The sequence below is a fragment of the Castor canadensis genome, chromosome 4 (genome assembly GCF_047511655.1).
Source record: "Castor canadensis chromosome 4, mCasCan1.hap1v2, whole genome shotgun sequence".
Classification (NCBI taxonomy): Eukaryota; Metazoa; Chordata; class Mammalia; order Rodentia; family Castoridae; genus Castor; species Castor canadensis.
This window is the reverse complement of record NC_133389.1, coordinates 60,482,838-60,504,741: the sequence shown is the minus strand read 5'-3', so window position 1 is coordinate 60,504,741 and position 21,904 is coordinate 60,482,838.

Genomic DNA, 21,904 nt, shown 5'->3' with positions numbered 1-21,904 from the left:
GTTTTGATAATCTCTTTCAGACCCAAATTAATTATGTTTTATGTAGCACTGCAACATCTCAGGTTCAGTCTGCTTACATTTGTATGGTGCCTAATATGCCTACTGTATCTTCAAATCAATTTGTAGGTAAGAGGCAGGCCGTTGGTGTCTACTGACCAGAGCATGGCTTAAATACTTAACAGTCATCACAGTTTTATTTGTGGCTCATTATATCATTAATAAGCTACTTGATGATTCTAACTAAAATAAAATGTTACCGGACAAACTAAAAATTCAGCAAAAAAAATCACAATAGATTTTAGTTTAAATTGTAGTTAACTAAATCAATGTTGTGGTAAGTATATCTCAGAATAAAGTCATTTTAACACATTATAAGTGGAGGCTGAGTAGAACACAGAAGAGGGAAATACATCCAAGTTCTGATCTCACTTTAAACGTTTTTTTAATTGTTTTTCATTTACTCACATGTATATGCATTGTTTGGGCCACCTTCCTACCCCACCTCACTTTAAACATTTAAACTGCCCTAGAAAAGTACTTAATTTCTGTGTCACTTACTGTCCTTACATGTAGGTTGAGGGTATTTATACTTACCCAGAAATTAAGTGAGGAAACATATGTAAACCGCCATGGATAAGAAAATGAAGGTTTGTCATCAACATTATTATTATAAGTTCAAGAGCTACCTACAAAAGAGGTCTGTACTGTATTTCATGACACTTGGTCTCAGTTTCAGCATGGTAAGGACAATTTTATCTCATTATTATATCAAAGATTAAACCTGTCAGGTTGCTTTAACACCAAACTCTATCCTCTTAACCAAAACTAAACAAACAACAACAAACCCACAGAGACATAGGATTGCTGAATGCTTTTACTTGCCTTTCCAAAGTGCACCCCAATCTGTAGCAACTCTGGCCTATTTCAGTTCTGGGCTGGTGTGCTGGAGTTGGCTTACACCAGGTCCCAGCTCTGTGTCTGGTGACTTCACACTGGTAAGGGTATTTACACTACTTCCACACTCACTATAAATCAAGATTTACCATTATTCTGAGCAAAGTAAGCATCCTAAGCAATTAAATTCCCATTTTTTTTGTCTTTGTAACTGCTTTTTATTGATTAAAAATAAATATCTATTTGAGCCAAAACCTAAGGAGCATTTATAGTTTAAGTACTAGGATGTAAAACTACCTTTTTAGGAAATGGACCATTGATTTTCTATAGAGCATGATAGCACACTTCACCCTCTTTATGAAGAATGGGTAAGCCTAGTAAGAGAAATAGAACCTTTTAAAGATCCATTGTTACAAAAACAACACACTACCTTGACTGAGTTCTGACTCCTCAGTGAGTATATTGCTTCATTTCTTCACAAATACTGAATGTGAATCTTACCAGGGACTCTCTCATTGGCTAGTCATAGAAAGTTCTTAATCTGAAGGATATCACCATGAAATCACAGGGAAATAGAAACGCAAACATCATTTATAATTCCATGTGCTAAGGGTCTGTACAAAGGATTCTGGGAGGTGAGAGGCCAAACACTAACTCAGGGAGGGCAAGACACTAGAAAGCTTTACAGACAAGATGAGGTTGGGATTTCCAGAATGGGGATCAAAATGAAGAAAGGCACAAGAAAGGGAACAAGTAGAATGTGATTACAGATAAATGAAACAGAAATCCTCAGAGGGGATTTTTAGATACCATGAGGATGATAAATTGGGCCACACTGAGGAAAAATTGGGGAATCAATGCTGATATATGATTGCTATGGTAGCTGTGTGCGGGGAAGATGGAGGGAGAGAGAAAAGACTGGCTTGGAGATGCTGAAATATTTTATGGAACCAATAAGATGAGATTGTACCAGTCTATTTTCTGTCACTGTAACAAAATATCTAAGGTGGGTACCCATAAGAGAAGAGATTTATTTGGCTCAAGCTTTGGAGGTTAAGGGACATGACTCTGGCTTTTGCTTGACCTTGGTGTAGCATTAATGACCTTGGCAGGAGGGATGGATCATATGAAAAGGTAGGAAACCAAGGCTAGGGTGTGGCTCAAGTGGTATAGTGGTCACCTATCATTTAGGGGGCCCTGGGTTCAATCTTTAGTAATACACACACACACACACACACACACACACAAAGACAGGAAACCAAAGAGAGAGGAAGAACTTTTATCAGAGCTCACTTTCAAGAGAACCTCAGGATCGTGTGAGAACTGCCTTACTTCCTTGTAAACACAGCACCCCAATGACCTAAGGACCTCCCACTAGGTCCCACCTCCTAAAGGTCCCATCACCTCTCAACATTACCACATTGGTGAGCAAGTTTCCAACACATGAAACCCTGGAGAACAAACCACATCTAAACCATAGCAGAGAATAAACTAAGTCTGGCAGGAAAGAGAGAATGGATCTGAGGGAGACTTTAGAGGTGTGAACAGATAACCTTTGATGCCTGACCTGTTGGGAGAGGGGTTAAATTCCACTTTATGACTTCAGGAAGACAACCACGATCATGTCCTCCTACATGCACAAGGACACACCTGTCTCATTTGGTGATCTGGAGTATTGACGGCAATCAGGAAAAACTATAATAAGCTCCCATTGATTTGGTATTAGAGCAGCTAGCCTTTCCATAGCTGGCATGTTGCTCAGTAGATAACATATTCTTAATATGTCTTTCTTCCTTTTTCAGTGAGGAAGAAAGAAGAATCAGGGTGACTCAGAAGATGGGGAGGTTAAATAAAGGTGCATAGACAAGTAAGTCCCTTAGCAAGTTGCATCTCTGAAGATGTGGAAGGAATATTGATGGGCGCTGGGGACCTCGTGCCTCCTTCTGCTTCAGCTGCTGCGATTATACAGGAGAGGAATTCACAGAGGGCCATCCCGTGTGGTGTTTCTCCAGGTAAAGGCTAACCTGTTCATGATTTCGGGACAAAAAAAGCACCTATTTTTAGAAGTGACCAAATAATGGGGCTTCTAACTATTGATGTGGAAGGCACTTTCAAAGTTTTAAACATAGATCATGGCTGTGCAATTGCCCATGTCAGATGGAACAGGGTAAGTGATGCTCCTGTGACCCGGAGAGCCATGCATCTGTGGACATTCCATGTTGAGATGGCCAAGTCATTTCTGCTAGGAGCTGTATCATCACTCCTCCCATCAGCCAGTCTGTTTCTGCAGCTGCTCACCCACAGAACCAGCTGTTTTTCCCACGTGTACTAAATGATTTTCCTAGGTATCGAGGAGGATCAAAGCCGTGGGAAATGGAGGGAGGTAAAAGAAAATCTATAATTCAGACAAAAAGTGTGTGAATTATCCCTTCTGAAGATCGAAAAGCAGAGACATCAGATTTAATCATTTCTAGTCAATCCCCACATGGCTTCCATGTTTCAAATGCTCTGCGCCTTTTTTGGTTGTGTTTTATTTTGTTTTCAGTACTGGAGATTGAATCCAGGGTCCCAAACATGCTAGGCAAGCACTCTATCACTTAAACCATACTTCCAGCCCTTTTGTTTGTATTTTGTTTTTCAGATAGGGTCTTGTTAGCCGGGTGCTGGTGGCTCATACCTATAATCTTAGCTACTGGGGAGGCAGAGATCAGGAGGATTGAGCCAGCCCCAGTAAATAGTTTTAGAGATGCTATCTTGAAAATACCCAACACAAAAACAGGGCTGGCAAAGTTGCTCAAGTGGTAGAGTGCCTGCATGAGGCCAAGTTCAAACCCCAGTACCGCCAAAAAAAAAAAAAAGACAGGGTCTTGTTAACATTGCTCCAACTGGCCTTGAACTCTCAATCCTCCTGCCTCCACCTCCCTCCCTGCACTCTTAGAGCAGAATATTTAACGCGAAAGATTAAACAGACTTTGTGTCCTTTTTACCAAGCCATAAGCATTAGGGTTTTGTTTTTGAATTATACTATTTCTTAAGTATGAGAAAACAAGCAAATAAAATAGCAATTTTCCCAGTTCATTTCAAAGGCATTTATCAAAACCTCAGCAATAACTCTTATTTTATTTGAAGCTCTGTCATCATCCTTCCAGAAGCAAAGAGCATCTTGACAGGCAGAAAGCTAAGTGAACCCAAAGGTAAATTTGTAGCTTTGGTCTCTTCTGGATTAACATTTTCCTCTTTGTCTATTCATAAAATGTAAATTTAATTGTCTGGAAATGATGGCAGGCTTTCTAAATTTTTCTTTGCAAGGTATTATAGCCAGCCTCATTTCATCATGTCCAAAAACATAATGCCAGGAGTGAATCTCTAATTACAACCAGTGCCAGGGCTTCCATGTTAACTGGCTCTGATAGTCCCACAGATCGGGAGGAAGTTGTTCTTCAGTCTATTCTGGCCCCTGTCTCTCCCTTCTTTTCTTGGGATTTAGTCCCTGACAGTTGAAGTATTTCTATGATTCAGAATATCTATTATTTAACCCTAGTCCCAAGTCAAAACCATAGCTTATCTTTCACTCGGGGTTAATCTGCAGATTTCCTTCCTGCTTAATACTGGAAACCAGGTTCAAAATATCTGGCCTTGGGACACTGAGGCCATCCTCTAAAAAAATAAAAAAACTTAAAAAATAAAAAGCCAGTTTCATACACATAGGAAACTTCCACTTGGAGCAGAAATCTTGTGTTAAAAAAGTGTCTTCTGGTTTTCTTTTTTTATTTGAAAAAATAAAGATCAAGTAAAGATTTTTATTCAATAATTTTTGCCTTAGGTAATAGAATTTCAGGTAAAGTAGCTAACTGACTGCATGAAAGGAGAGAAATATAAAACTGGCTGAGAGTTTGAGTGTTATAGGAAAATAATTGATACACCAGTTAACTACTGTTCCAACCAACCATTTCTAAAGACACTGGGAGAAAGTCCATCCAAAACTATTTTGTCCTAGCGTGCTCCATCCTATATTTTAAGTCGCACCCACCCCTCCCTCACGAGCACAGAACAGGTTAGAGAAGCAGGTCTTCACGTATACTCAGAAGTGAACCAGAAGCCAGTCTGCCAGTTCTCATTTCTCTGGGGCTTCAGGGAAGCATCAAATCCCCCCTTCTCAGTATCAAATGGAGATAAAGAGCTTCAAAATTATTATTACAGAAGGATTTGGGTTTTTAAGTTCATTTCCTTCCCTTACTGGCATGTTGTGTGGTATAATAACAATATGGAAGATTTTCTTGAAAGATTAAACTTGGGGATTTGAAGTGGTTCAGAATTTACATAAAGAAGATAGAGCTCAAAATAGAGATTTGGTCTTTCTATAGATAATATGCTGTAATTTTCCCAGGAAACCTTCTTTTCAAGGAAATTAAATTGAAACAGAATTACCTTTCAGAAAGACTGAAGTTAGGTGGGCTGTAAGTCTTCTTACTTCTCCAAATCCCTGCTGGTCACATGACTTGTGCCATGTGCAGAAGTTCCATTTGCAAAAGTCTTGTACTCTGCCCTAGGCTGGGGACAGAAATTACTGACCTCACATCTGGCCAGTAAGACACAACTGACTCTCTGACCAACTACTAGCCTTGAAAGTATTATCACTTTTTTTTTTAATTGGGAGTACATCTCACTGTTGTGGAAATCTCTGGTACATGTATATTTATAACTTAGAAATATATAGTCTCCTCTGAATATATTATGTAAATTTTTCAATACACACAGAAATGGAACTTAAAAGTATTAAAGCAACCATACATAGAAGTTCTAATAAGTTTTTATTTCACTTTACTGGGATAGGGCAACTGTCTTGGCAGACACCAAATTAGACACTGATCACAGAGCCCAGAGGTGGCAGAGGTGACCTTCTTGAGACCTGGTTTGTGACTGGGCTGCATCCAGATTGATTTTGAGTCATTTTCAATAACTGTAACTCCCACTAAGCTCAATGCTGTCATGCATCGAGTGACTAACAGTTGAGCTAATAATAAATCTATGAAGTTATACATACCTCAGAATTGTCTCGATTGTGACAGAACTCAACTCCATCTGCTAGAAACTCAGTTCCCCCCAACCCTTTCAAACATACAATGTAAAATTAGACTCAATTAGAACATGGAGAGTCATTTCCAGAAACTGCAAAACACATAAAAAAGCAAATATCCTGATCACATTGATAAATCAAGTTTGTGAACTGTCATAAGTTTGTTCATAGTTAATTGAGATAAAAATTTTGAAAGGATCTATTTTGTTTTCATTAACAATATGAAAAATGCATTAAATTGTCAGTTTGGATTTTTTTAAAACAACAACTATTTTTAAATGTGTATGACATTACTAGTTAAACATTGAGGAGTTGGTGGTTGGTTGGATAAAAGCATTGTCAGAGATGTCTACTGTCTTTATTCCCTGTGATATCACCACTTATCTCTAGGAGCCAATGGAAGAGACAGGCTCAGACAGGAGGCTCACTTCAAAGAGAAATGTGGAGGAAGCTGTTTGTGCCAGAGAAAAGATCAAAGGGAAAGGGCTGTTGCATTTACAGAGACATTCATACATTTCCTCATTCATCAGGTTTCTGCTGAATTCCTGAAATGAGTTAGGCAATCAGAGTGCAGGGCAGAGAGATGCTGTTCTCAATAATGCACTTATATACAGGTGGGAGAGACAGGTAAACTAGAGTTACCTGGGAGAAGAACTAGCCCACCAGAAGGCCTGGGGCTCTGTGATCACCTAGCAGAGTGACATGGAACAGCCCAGAGAGTCTGGGTGGCCCCCTACTCTTGCTGCCTGGGTGGAATTCTAAAAAAGTATGGTACATCTATGAGTGATGATGCTAATTAACACTGAAAGAACCTGACCGTGTGTCACGTACTCTACTACAAATTTAATGAATGCAGTTTCATGAGAGGAATATACTGATTACAAGGGCAGGCCTGGGACTCAGGCGTCCTGAGTTCATAGTCAAATGCAGCAGCCTATTTACTCGCCGGGTGGGGGAGGGGTGATGGGATTAGTTATCTTGCCTTGTTAAATAAAAGTTTTTCCACGTGTTAGGTAGAGGTAAACACTACAGTTATGAAGAGTGCATGAGACAATCTCTGGAAAGCATTTAGACTGATGACTAACACAGGAAGTATTAGCCATTAGGTGAATAGGAAAGAAAGAAAGGGGATGCTCCAAAAACAAGGTCTACCCAGAAGACCGAGTGTGCAAAAGCAGATTGGAGATAGTTTTCATTTTGTGGATTTAATAGATTATATGAGTAGATGGATCTACAGGAGTAGGTAATCAGCATTATCCTGGAATTTTAGAATTATAGGTGGAGAAAGAAGACACTTAAATTTATATTTTAAAAGAAGAAGCAGAAAGAGGAGGAGGAGAAGGAGAAGAAGAAACCCACAGCTGTGCAGCTAGGAGAGAGCGAAGTAGTGCTGCTCTATGTCAGTTTAAAAGGTGTGGCTCACGCAGTCCTTCCTGGCAATGTGAGGCCCTGAGTTCAAACCCTAGTACTGGAAAAAAAAAAAAAACAGTAAAATGCTTAGTGCAAAGTATATGCTGAGGTGTCATTTTGATTTTCCCATTGGTTCCATATTTTGTTGCTATTTGACACTAAATTGTATTATAGACTGGCCTGTGTTGTCATACCAAAACATTTTTCTTTCATCTATATAACATTGGTCTGCAGGATTCCTGGTCTCATAGATTTCCTGTCTATGCTGAAAGCTCAAGTTTCTATATTCCCTCTGCTTTATCCTAAATTAAAGTTCAGCTCAGTACAGGTAGGGGTGACCAGGAAGGTAATTTAATGCCAGAGCACTGAGAACCAGGAGCCCTTTCACAAGCTGCCACTGACCAGAGCAAGCCTGCACCCACGTCCACAGCACTGCTTCTGGAATGAGCTCCACCCTCCCTCCCAAGGTCGCTCCATTTCTTCCACTTATCAAACAGGAAAAAATGGAACAAAAAAAAGTATCAAAAGTCGTTTTCTGTTTGAATGATAAAAATAGCAACCATGAATCATGACTTCCTATCAATATTTACTAACTCACATTTCCTACCAAGACTGAAGAGTGAGGGACATCAAGGGTCGACCAACAGTGTGTGAAGTTTACTGCTTTTGTGTGTCTCGTGACTGCTTTCTTCTAACAAAGCAGACTTTGGGCATTGTTTTCATTCCATTAAGGAGCACTGAAGAGAAGGAACCATTCTTCCATATGCCTATGCCTTTTGTGTGTGTGTATGTGTGTGTGCTACTGGGTTTGAGTTCAGGCCCTTGTGCCTGCTAGGCTGGCAGGCTCTCTATCACTTGAACCACGTCCCAGCCTTTTTTTGTTTTACTTGTTTTTCAGATAGAGTCTTGCATTTTTGACCAGAGTAGGACTCAGACTGCCATCCTCCTTCCTGTGCCTCCCATGTATCTGGGATCCCAGCTGGGACCCAAGCAGCCCATCTTATTGATTGAGACGGAGTCTCACTAATTTTTTGCCCTGGCTGGCCTCAACCTTTATCGTTCCACTCTCTGCCTCCTGAGTAGCTGGGATTATGGGCATGAGCCACCACACCTGGACTAGGATGCTTGCTTCTTCGCTTAAGAGAATTTTCAATCTAAGGCTGCCCCAAAATAACTACAAATGAACTATAAATAATCTTTCCCCAGACAGAGAAGTAGGCTGGGTCTTTCTTTTACCTGTAATTTCAACAGCTCAAGATTTGCAAATTAGTTTCTGCTGGATTTTGAAGGCCTTATAAAGAAACATATTTCATCATTTATTTCTATTAGTGTCGTAAATACAATCACTAGACATGGTTAGTTGAACAGAAAGTTCATGCATGCTGACTGGAAAATAAAACAATGGATAACTTTCCTCTTTGTATTCTGAATATATTTACATGATCTTAAGATCTGAAACAAAATAAAAGTAAGATCATCTGAAGTCTCCCTGGTCTGCCTTCAGCTCAGATTACCCTGAAGAAAAATAAAGATGTTTGCCAAAAAACATTTGTCTACCTATGCTCTGTTGTTTGTATTTGCCATCCGTGGAGAAAGTGTTGGTTGGCAGGTAGTGTTCTTGTACCCTGGTTGTATGTAGTCTGCTCCTTTAAAAAATTTTTTTGATGGTACTGTGGTTTGAACTCAGGGCCTCACGCTTGCTAGGCAGGCACTCTTCTGCTTGAGCCACTCCCTCAGCCTTGTTTTGTGTTGGATATTTTTAAGATAGGGTATTGCAAACTATTTGCCAGGGGCTGACTTCGAACTTCAATCCTCCTGATCTCTGCCTCCTGAGTTGCTAGGGTTACAGATGTGAGCCACCTGCCCCTGGCAGTAGTACTCTGTTGAAAACAGGAATTGAAACCTTTGGGAAATCACAGGAGAATTTTAGGTAGCCTAGCAATGGCATTGCACAATGCCGCCATAGCATCTCCCCTGAATGGCTCCTCTGGCTGCAGGAAATATTGTTTCCTCTCCTTGTCCCCTCTCCTTCTCTTTCTCCATCTGGGCAGAGCTGTGTGCTCAAGAGCAACTAAGTCTCTGCTCTTGTGTTTGCACTTTTTCTAAAAACTTTTCTTGGGTTAAAGAGTGAGGAAAAAATAACTTGCTGCCTGTAAAGCTATTGCCAAGGTTCTGATGGCTGTGGACACTTGTCTGGCTGTGTGTGCAGTAATATTAGCCTGAAGTGGAAAGTTGCTGGGAGATTTTAATGAGGAGATTCTTTGAATTCTGGGGAATAAGAAGATGCCAAGGGACAAGGAGGCAAGAAGGACTTAGGTTAGGTTAGGGATGTTCAACTACCCTCTGAAGGTTTAGTAACTGAGTCTGCTGAACAAAGTTACAGTGAGCAGACTAACAAGAGAAAAGGTTGCAAAAATATTAATGTGCACAGATACCCAGAAGCCATGTGAAAAATGAAACTCAAAATGTGGCCCATGGTTGAAGCTTAAAATCTATCCTCATAGGGGAGAGAGAATTGGGGGATCGTAGGCAATTTTAACAAGGTAGTAAATGATTTTTAGGACAGAGGATGAAAATGGAACAGACAATGGCTTGGGACAAAGTTACTCTCAGTTCTAGGGATGGAGTTTGAATTTCAGCCTTATTCTCTGTGATCTGAGTCTAGGCTTCCTTACTGAAATTTCAGTAAGACGTGTAAAGCCATTAGTGTTCTCTGATCTTCAGGTAGCTGGGAGAATGTAGAGAAAAGCTGTCCCTGCATCTGCTGTGTCCCATCTGTTGGAAGTCTGGAGTAGCCAGGGCTCCCTGAGGATCAGAGCCTGTAGAATATACGTAAATATAGGAGGGGACTTACTGGGCTGGCTCACAAGACCAGCGAGTGAATGTCCCACAATGGCCATCTGTAGGCTGCAGAGCCAAGGCAATAGGCAGGTGCTTAGTCCAAGAAGCTGGAAGCCTCTGAACAAAGAAGGGGACCAATAATGCAGCCCCACTCTGAGGCTTGAAAGCCTAGAAAGTCCCTGGAGAGTGGCTGGTGCAAGTCTGCATTCAAAGTCTGAAGAATCTAGAATCTGTCATCCATGGGACCATAGCAACAGCCAAAACAACAACATGAAGAAGGGTTAAGTGTGTACAACAGGCCCTCTCCCTCTCTTTGGCATCCAGTTTACTGGATGGTGCAGCCCATATTCAGGGTAGGACTTTCCCACACAGATCACTGACCCACACACCAATTGTCTCCGGAGACACCCTCACAGACACACCCAGAACTGTGCCTTGCCAATTTTCTAGATGTTGCTCAATCCAGACAAGGTGACAAGCAAGAAGAACCATCACAAAGTCTAAAGCAGAGTATTTGGGACACTGTTGTCTGAGCCCCAACATAAGAAAACATGGGAAATAGTTCTACAATGTCCACTCTATAAACACTTGAGACACACTAGCTTATCTAATTCTCACAGCCTCCCTTCAGGCTGTATTATCAGCCATCTTGGGGAAACAGGCCAGAGACCAAAGCTAGGTTTTCATAAGGACTGAGGCTAGAATGCACGATTACTGCAGGCCTTCCAGCTGGCATGCTTCTCACGTGGTTTGTTCCCGAGTGTTGTTCTTTGCCATTCCTCCACTTTTGTTGCTCAATGTAGCTTCATCTCTGACCCCACTTCAACCTTCTCTTAGAAAGCACACAAACTTGGCAACTCCTGTGCAAGAAATGATAAAAGGGGTTGGCAGAAACTGCTTAGGAAGAAAGGTGGTGGGATGGCTGAGAGGGGAGTTCACTAGGACTCTGCAATGAATAGGGAATCTGTTTTTTACACTAAGTCCAAGACCCAGATTTACTATGATTTACAAAAGTATATATTGCCCATGTTTGCAAGGTCCATCTATGTATGTGGCATAAACGTCTCCCCTGAAGTGGTGGGAGGTTTTTTGCCAGCACCTCTCTGGAAGCACACCCTGACTCAAATCCTGGAGGCAGGCACTTATTTAAGTGGTCCCAGGTTGCAAAATGGAGAAAGTGCTATACAAGATGACTTTGGACCATCTGAGGAACAACAGAACTGTTCAACCAGAGTACAAGTGAAGGTCAGGCATGGTCCTAGGGACATTAACTCCTGTACACTCTCTTGCAGTTTCCCCTGGGCATCTACAGAGAAACCTTGAGGCAGGAAGCAAGGCACAGGGAGTTGGGCCTGCAGCAAGAATCTGCTCAGTGCCTGGGTAGCGTAGGACAGGTCAGCACTGGCTACAGGAGGAAGGACAGAAGGGCCAAAAGGTGTTCAGGGAAACAAAGGAATGGCTGACAGAGTAGGAGAGACAATAAAGGGATCATACAGGAGGGTCAGAGAACACACATTCTTACTTAAACTGAAAGGTCAAAATTACCAAATTCCTTTATTTTTCCTGGATTAGCCATCCTTTAACTACCTTCTCCATCCAGAAAATCTGCTTCATATTCTTAGGGATTTGTGGTGAAATATGAAACTTTGTGTGAAATGTCATGAATCTAGATGTTCCTTGTGACTTTCTCTAACATCCCTTCCTCCTAACCTGTTGTGTAGCACAGGTTGAGTTGAGAGAGTGACCTTCTCCTCCATGCCACAGGGGCCTTGGTTATTTTGACCCAATCAAAATCATCCCAGGCTCCTTTTCATGAAGATTAACTCAAGCAATTCAGGCTAAAGCTGATCAGTACCTGGAATTAGCACTGCATGTGACTCAATGCCTTCTAAAGACCCCAGACACCTCCCTCACCCAAGGAGATCATAGTATAAGTGAATATGAGGCCAGGGACAGCTATGCAAAAGTCCCCTCTTATTCATGGTTTCACTTTATGCACTTTGAGTTACCTTCAGTCAACCATGATCCAAAATATTAATACTTATCTTGATGAGAGAGAAAGAGAGAGGCCACATTCACTTGACTTTTCTTACAATATATTCCTATAGTTTTTTAATTTTATTGCTTTTTATTGTTGTTATCTTTTACTGTGTATAATTTAATAAATTAAACTTTACCATATGTATATGCGTGCATGAGAAAAGCCACAGTATTTACTGTGTCTTTGGGATTTGGTACTACCCATGGTTTCTGGCATCCACGGCTGGTCATGAAATGTATTGACGTGGGTAAGGGGGGGATGACTGTACTCATTTGTGTCCCTTGAGTGAAGCCAGTCTAGGTCAACACAGCTCAACACCAACCAGAAAATGGAGAGATATCCCTGGATGAGCCTCCTTGGAGGAGACCATTGTATTGGGATTCTGGTTGTATAAATACTTTTCCTTATCATTTAAGTCAGATTTGTAGACTTTTGGCTGATGGGTGGCTAGTCTGAGTCTCACCAAGTTCTAATCAATGATTGAATCCCACAGGAACATTGGAATCCAGAGGAGGAAGAGATGTCCCTCTCTTGGGTGAGGACAGACATCTTCCTTCCAGAGCACATATCCATTTGTATGCAGCTGTATTGGCATAACTTTTGAAAAACAACTGTTTAATATCAGCCCATCCTTAGCCCATTTTTTTAAAGAAATTTGACAAACTAACCTGTAACTTGCCTTGAAATTTCACCCACAATCTAGAATTAGACTGGGTTAAAAGGAAAAATTTCAAGTCATTTTTCTGTTCTCTAAGGAGAACTTAGTGTTATTTTTTCAAATGTAGCTTGTGCAATAAAATAAACATCAAAAATTTTTTATTATTACAATAATTCCTGTCACATTAATATTTCATATCCTCAGGATTTAAGTTGGTGATCCTATTTTGTAGGAGCGTCCTGGGGAAGTTGTCTTACACAAGGCAGGTCCCTGGAGAACTACAGCTGTCCTGGCTTTAGAAGACTGTGTGGTTGAAACCCTTTCTGTGGGCCGGATGTGGTGGTGTGTGCCTGTATTTCCAGCTGTTCAGGAGGCATAGATGGGAGGGAAGGTGATGGTTTGAGACCAGCCAGGGCAAAAGCAACAGGTGTTTCAGACAACATCCTGTCTGAAAAACAAACTAAAGCAAAGAGGACTCGGGGAGTCAGACACCACTGGCTCACTCTCATAATCCTAGCTACCCAGGAGGCAGAGATCAGGAGGATCATGGTTCGAAGCCAGCCCTGAGCAAACTGTTCCCGAGATCCTGTCTTGAAAAAAACCATCACAAATAAAGGGCTGGCAGAGTGGCTCAAGTCTACCTAGCAAGAGTGAGGCCCTGAGTTCAAACCCAGTACCACCAAAAAAAAAAAAAAAAAAAGGACTGAGGGCAAAGGCTTAAGTGGTAGAGTGCTTGACTATCAAGCACAAAACTTTGAGTTCAAACTCCAGTACCATCAAAAAAGAAAAGAAAAATGGCCTTATGTCCCTAAGATGACTCACTCTGCACACCTTTGTGGCATACCCATTAGAAGTGAAACAAGGGACCGTTTCTGTGGGACGAGTGTTCGGATAACGAGCCTCGTACAAGTTTAAATGTCCATGGCAAGAGAAGTTCTGAATCTGTCAAATGTTTAGACAAGGTCATCCAGTCTTCCTGCTGCCTGTCTTTGCGTTAGTGAAATATGACGTTTGACTCAGATCTTATATGATTATTTGTCAGGTAATTCAGGGCACCTTCGCCTCCTGATTCAGAGAAGCTAATGAATCAGGAGCTACAGAACGTCAGTGCTTTGAAATTCACAAAGGAGAGGTTATAAATATTCACTTCCCATCAATTCATATTTAATAAATCCTATCCAAATTAAAATCAATTTATTCTAAGGGCTCAAAAACTCTTTTGAATCATGGTTTGTGGATCTAATCTTCTTAGGGTCCACCGCATGTATGAATTTTGACATCCTACACTATTTAAGAAAATGCTACATTTACAGCAGATGTATAAGGCACCAAAGTTCTCCCACATAGCCAAGACTTATAATTTCTTTTTTGTCAGTGATTAAGAGGAGAAAAGTAGCTTATTAGTGATCCAGTCCAATAGTAGGGATTTTTAAAGTTTTTGTTTCAATAGAATTGGTGAAATTATTTTGCCATAATAACTTATTAATTCATAAGGCTATTTTGAGTTATCCAACAAACATGAATTTTAAAGAACATTTTATTCTCCTGCCCATCTTTGGGGTGTAGGGGATCCCGCACTGGACATAAGTGAACACACTGAGTTCTTCTTACCTGTGCCCCCATATTTTAGATGATAGGACAACTAAGTCCTCTTCCCTGGACTCAGTTTGTTTTCTTGAGGAATGGGGATATGACCTTTAAGACTGTTGAAGGAATTACATGAGATGATAGTTGATACTAGTTTCCTTCCCACGTCTCATCTCTTAGAAACACTAAGAGAAAGAAAATAGAAGCTTCTTGATGCCCAAGACTTCTTGCTCAGCGTGATGCCTTACATCACGTCCACTGGCTGGTGGTGATTCATGTCCAGAGGATTGCTGCAGGACTATAAGCAAGCGTTCAGGACAGACCATACAGAATGTTTTCTAACAGTCAACTGGCTGCCCAGGAGGGGCACAGGCAGACTGAAGCTTGCATCTCACAAACAAGTGTGCTGGGAGCTGAAGACGTGACAGGACTCAGGAAGTTTGCCTTTCTCGGTCTTCAGCACTTTGCCTTTTAATTTGATTTAATTTAAATTTTGAATTATCATACATTAATACTGTAAGGGATTTCCATTGAGATAATTCCATACATTCCTCTGTTATATTCCCATCCCCTCACCACCTCCCTACTTGGTCACAGCGTTGGTGGGTTTCCTTATGCTGGCATCGTATGCATATGTGTAACCTACTTCCATCCTCTTCACCCCTCAGTAGCCTTTCCTTCCCCCTCCCCTCCTGCTGGTGCACCCAGACAGGCCCCCATTTACATTCATGTCCCATTATTAGTGTCATCGTGGTCATTTTAGATGTAGGTTCCAGAATGAGCAAAAAACGCATGCTATTTGGCCCTTTGAGCTTGGCTTATCTCCTTCAGCATGATGACTTCCAGTTCCATCCATTATTGAACACATTTCTTTATCATCACAAAGACTTTTTAAAAAGTTTTGTCACAAACCAAATGTGTATAACATGAAAATTTAAAGCACTCTTTATTTTGAGTACAAAAGGCCAGAATCCATTGCTTGGAATGGCGATGAGGTGTCTTTCTGGAATGATCTCTTCAATTGTCTTTCTGCTTTTTCAGATACTGGCTCTGCTCTTGCTTTTGCTCACCTTGAGTTTTGTCTTAAGTGATTTTTGTGGCTTTGGGAACTGCATGTAGCAAGCTTGTCAAAAGAAGGACCAGAATCCTTTAAGGTAAAAGGGTTACAATACTCTCTTACCTACTCACTCATCAGGGGAGTGCTTCTCTCGGAACAGGTGACAATGTACCAAGTAGTTGAGACTGCAGCATTTGGGATCAGTTGCAAAGGTTCCAGCGGTCTGGGACAAAAATCTAAACTCCCTAGAAAATGAAGATGAAAAATTAGGCAATAGTCTAATTTGTCAAGCAGTTGTGGGGACTAAGTAAAGAAAGGCCTATGACATACCTGATCCAGTGGTGGAAATGTGAAAAGGCCTTGCTCTACCGCCCACAGCTTGGGTGTCTAGCATGGATTTGCCACAGTCAGCTTGCAGCAGCTCTAGAATATTCCAAGCAGAGTTCTTCGATGCCTGCTTGCTTTTATAATCAATACTTGTCACTCTCAGATAATTTTAGGAGCTTATTGAATAAATAATACTTTAGACAGTGTTGGGCTTTGTTTCTTAGAAACTGGGCAGAAACTCCCTAAATCTAAAAGATTGAAAACAACATGGAGAAACATACAGGAGAAAAAGCGTGGGCTTCTTCCATCTGGGCAAAACAAGACAGTCATGACTAATGCTGGATTTACTCATCCCTGGCTGAGAGCACAGTGTTTATTCAAAGTTGAACCCAGAGTGAGGGAGTGAAAGCAGGTATGCACATATGCAAAACATCAATAGGGAGAGTGCTCTTTAAGCTTGACTTTTATCTCAAGTTCATTACCAGATGTATGCCCACACATGAATACACAGAACTTTCTGCCTCAACTTACTATCAATATAAAGAAGAAATGAAAACAGAACTTCTGACTTAGCAAAGTCTTTTTCTTCATTACTTTCACTCCCTGTGTTAAAGATTTCAATAAATGAAAAAAGGCATTTCTAAATCTAGAAATTGATTAAAAAGGAGGTTTGTCTAGAGTCCACGTAAAGCACACTGTTCTAGAGCTCCTTATATCCTACTTTTAATTTTGCAAACTATGAACCATGGAGATGGAATTTATATGAGTAGGGAAAGGGCCTAAAAGTAATTAGTACCAGGGGAATTAAGTCTTGATTCACCTGACCCCGGTTTAAAGCTTTTCCTTTTATCATCATTCCACCATTTAGAAAACTTAGAGCTCCCTACACTTCTTTATTTTGTGATGAAAATTGTGTCTTAGGGAATGGCTGCTAAGAAAGCAAATTAAATCTTAAGTGTTGGAAATTGACTTTCTTGAGACACAGCCCAGCCATCCAAAGGTAGGCAATCTAATAGTGTTTTTCCTTGATCAATTAAGTCCAAATTCTGGCATTAACACCATCTACCAGGCTGTCATGATGACCCTAGAAGCAGTGCCAGCACTGGAGATCAGGTGGCTATGAGTCACCACACTTGGTATCACTGATGGAAAGAAAGAAATTGGAGGTTTTAAACAGAATGACAAAGGAAATGCAGTCATTTTCCCATTCTTCCACAAATTAAGGTCAGTGTTGATGCTGAGATTTATCTGGCAAAAGAATAAAGAAACAACTGCTTCTCAGTGCTTCCTTCTGCCTCCTCAGGAGAGCAATGGAACAGGCACCAACAAGTTTCCCCAAGACCTTGGTTGAGTGCAGCTGGTCAGACCTCCTCCTGTGGGTTAGTCTTATCTTATTGGAGATCTCTATTGTTTCTGAATGGTAAACACCAGAGGAAGGACTGATTAGAAGTGCAAGAACTAGGCTCAGTCAGTCAACCCAGGAAGTTCTTTTCCAAAGTTGAGTATTTACATGTGTCATGAAGACATCAACATCTGGTAGACACAATTTTAAAACTTTATAAATGACTGTCATGATTGTCTTGTCTTGCCCACACAGAAGAAGTCCACAGTATTTCTCCTTCATATTTTCCTATATTGTTTTCCATCTTTTGTGCACTGGGGAGATTCTGCCCAGCTTCTAAGACTCCCAAACAATTCCTAAGGACAGCCCAGAACAGTTAGAAAGACCCCAAGTGTCTGAAAGTATCTAGGTAAGGTGTATTGACTACAAAAGCAATTATGCATCAAAGAACTCTGCTTGTACTATTCATTTTCTTTTCTTTTCCTTTCCTTTCCTTCCTTTTTTTGTTCTCTCTCTTTGTTGAGATTGCTATGTTGCCCAGACTGTCCTGAACTCCTGGGCTCATTTAATCCTTCTGTCTGGGTCTCCAGAGATTCTGGGACTATAAGCATACACCACTACATCTAGCTGCTTGGGCTTTTCTACAGTTGCATCACAAGCCTGCCTGTAGTAAATCCACTCCAGACACCTATACAGATGGGCACCATTTCTACCTACTTACAGTCACAGACTGGCAGGAATGGTGCTTTTCAAATCCTGGCATTGCACTAGGCACTTCATGCTCATTTTCTTGCTTTGGACACTTTGGAATTTAGGGTCTTATTAACAGTCTATGAGCCTGGTGTGTTGGTGCACATCTGCACTCAGTAGGCTGACACAGGAGAATTGAGAGTTCGAGGCCAGACTGGGCTACATAGTTAGCCCCTATGTCAAAAAAAAAAAACCCAAAATAAGAGTACTTGACCACTTACACATACGTGTGCACACACACACACTCAAATAAAAGGTATTAGACTTTGCCTTTGAGTTGAGTGCCAATCACAAGATAACCTTTCCACATTTTTATCAACCAAATTTCAACTGTTTAAATTCATACTTCTTGTTTCCCCTACTAGAAACTGTTGAGCAATGATGATCTTCAGTAACAATAAAAAACACCTCATTATTTCTCACTTCAAAAATTTTGAACTTTTCATTCCTTCAAAGAAAATGGTCTCCTAGCAATGTTTTTGTTTGTAGTGTCACCTTTGCAGTATAAAATTTCTTTGATGTGTCACCTTAAGTATCTCTGGGGATGGACCTTCTGCTGCTCTGCTGCACAAAACTTGTTTTGTGTTCTAGTGACTAAAATAATAAGATAGCAGGAATATGAAGCAATATATTAATTGTTTGGAGCACAATGCAACCCTATTTATTGTATGCAAGCACTGATAAGCAATAGAAAGTTTTAAGCCAAATGTTCCTTTATGTTGTGCTAGTAGTACTTATTATCTTTGGACTTCTTTTTCAGTTTAAAGCTAGCAGCCATATGTGGGAGATTTACTGTAACCAGGCTAACATGTTCAGCAGACCCCGACACAAGTACCTCGCTTCATTTGTGTACGTGGCTGTGCTGAGTGTTAGACCTTGCCTAATAGTCTCTTGAGTAAAAGTAGCTGGTTCAACAGGTTGCGTCATAAGGGTGAGACTTGTAAATGCATTTGTTCATGAAAAAAATGCATTTTTTTATGTAAAACAAAAAACAAGCCTTTAAAATGTTTTAATTTAGTGCTGCTTTTAATTTTATGTGATAAAGGATAGTTCTCTCTTCAACACAGTTTGAAAATTAAACTTCCCCAGTATAACTTATAGTTGTGGGGCTCAGAGGGGGTTGTTGTACTTTGTAACTTTTATTTTGGAGTCAGACACAATCAACAGCAAGTCAACCTTTTTTTTTTTCCATGCCAATCCTTTTGCCCTCAGAAAAGGCATGAGGCAGGTGTTAGGTTTGTACAAACTTGAGTGGTTAGAATAAAGCTGATGACATCATTTGACAAAAGGGTGGGTTCCTTAATACTAATGACATAACATAATAACCTAGCAAAGACAAACTGACCTATCTGCCCTCCGTCCTGTCCTTTCTCCTTGTTTATTACTCTCAATTTAGAAGCCAGGAAGGTTTTCCCTGCCTTATCTGCAAGAGATGTTCCAAGATGCCGGATATCACAGATTAGTGCTGAACCCTCTACATTACTGTATTTTTTCCCTACTCATTCTTACTATAGATCTTGGCAAGCTCAGAATATGATGACTTTTTTTCTGTAGTAAGTCAAGAACTTTCACCTTTTCCCCTTAGCATGTTGTGACTTCTCTTTGGCATTTCTGAATGACCAGCATTACTCTTCTGTAGTGCCACCTTTACGTAAAGTAAGGGTTACTAACACAAGCATTATGATGCCCCTACAGTTGACCTGACAACTGTGATGCTACTAAGCGACTAAGGGGGAGCGTATACATGGTGATTCACATCCTAGATAGGACCAAGCGAGATGATGCGAGATTTCATCACATACTCAGAACACTGCAATTTAAAACTTATGAATTGCTATTTCTGGAATTTTCCACTTAATATTTTCAGACCACAATTGAAGACAGGTGATTGAGCCCACAGAAAGGAAACTAATATAAGTGTGGACTACTGTATTTACTATCACTTTCCCCCTTCAGATCTATCCCCCTCCTTTTTTTCTTTTTGGTGGCACTGGGTTTGAACTCAGGGCACCGTACTTGCGAGGCAGGTGCTCTACCGCTTGAGCCATTCTACCAGCCCTTTCTGTGTCTGTTATTTTTCAGATATGGTCTCACTTTATACTCAATAGAATAAAGAGTCCACCCCAGACTCTATTTGTTTTGGAGTTTTTTAATGTTTTATTTTTATTTTTTATTTTAAGAGATCATCTGCATTTTCCTCTGTAATGAACTTACAAGATATCTATCTACCCAGTCGATCAGATTTATTATTTAGCAGTTGAAGTGTTAAATGATAGTTTTTACTGTCAAACCTTAATATTATATTCATTATATTTAAAATTATTTAGCTTTCTCATGGAGAAAAAGAAACCCAGGAAAAATCTTTACATTATCCAACTGCTAGGACTGCAATATAGTTTTAATCTGGTTTTCTGTTTTCGGTTTTGGTTTTTTGTTTTTTTTTTCAAACTGATACTTGGGCAATTTCTATGAAATGGACAGAGAGCTATCAACAAGAGTGACTGTAAGGAATGAACATAGAAATAATCTTAAACTGGCCAGGGCCACAATGGGAAGGGGACAAGGGAGAGTGAAGAGGACTAGAAGAGATGAATCAATTGGGGTTATAATACATATATGCATCAAAACAACATAAGGAAAGTCCCTGTGTAGCCATCTTTGTCTCAAACTATCAAAACTTCATGTTTTTCTTTTTATCTTTTTTTCTTTGCAAAATTAGAGAACAGGAGGCAGAATTGGGGGTGTGACACCAATGGGAGTGGGGAGGTAACAGGGAAAGGGGGTGGGAGGATGAATACAGTGCAAATACTGCATACACGTGTAGGTAAATACAAAAATAATACCTGTTAAAACTGTTCCAGGATTTGGGGAAGGGGGGAATGAAGGAGAGCAGTGAAGGGGGTGAATTCAAATATGATATACTTGATATATTGTAAGAACCTTTGTAAATGTAAATGCCAAAATGTTCCTCCCCCAACAAAACAATAAAGAAAACAAAAAGTTTAAAAAAAAAAAAAGGAGTGACTGTACTATGACCAGTCTTATAGGTCAAGAGTTACTATCTTTGATCCATTGCTCAATCCATTTCAAGATTTTATCAATGTTGTCCTCTAGCTTTTCTGGTTTATTGCTGGGTAGTGATGTACAATTTCTTCTTCGTAAGGTGCTGTGGCTTCCTCATAAAGAGCTTGAAAAATCTCACACTGAATATTGTCTTGTAGTTTCTTCTCACTATAACCACTTATTTCAAGTTTTTTGTACAATATTCTGTTAGCTATCCTCAACACAAAAACTCTGTGAAGCCAGCATTTGGGGAAGAAATCACAGCCATGGTAATCAACAATAGTGCCACCTTCTCAAATCTGGTTCTCTAACTCATCAACTGCTCTGTCTTCATCTAAAATGGGACAATCATACTCTTCATCATAGTCCTTCCTGATCCTCCTATTTGTGCTTCCCTGTGTAGCTGGGATCTCAACTTCCTGAGAAGCTGAGATTACAGGCTTCAGTCACCACACCCAGCCTTCAAATCTATTCCTGAGTGGTTGCACAGTCTCACCTTTTCCAGACCAACAAAGCTTATGGTCTTTTTGCCTCCCTCTGTAAGAAAGGAGGCTAATACATTTTCCATGAACACATTAAATGGTGTGACTTGCTTCCCACTTTTCCATTTACATAATCTATAAAATATTCACTGTATTTGCATCTCAAGGGAAAACAGAAATTCAATTATACTAAAATTTCCATCAGGGTATTTTATGATAAGCTAATGATTTTTCTATTGCATTTTACTTATTAGCAGAATAATGTGTCAGACAGGGCAACTTGGTGAACATACTATAAAATTATCAAAACTTTAATACTTAAAAAATATAATTTCTTTAACATAATCATCAAAAATTTGGACTATCTATATTGTT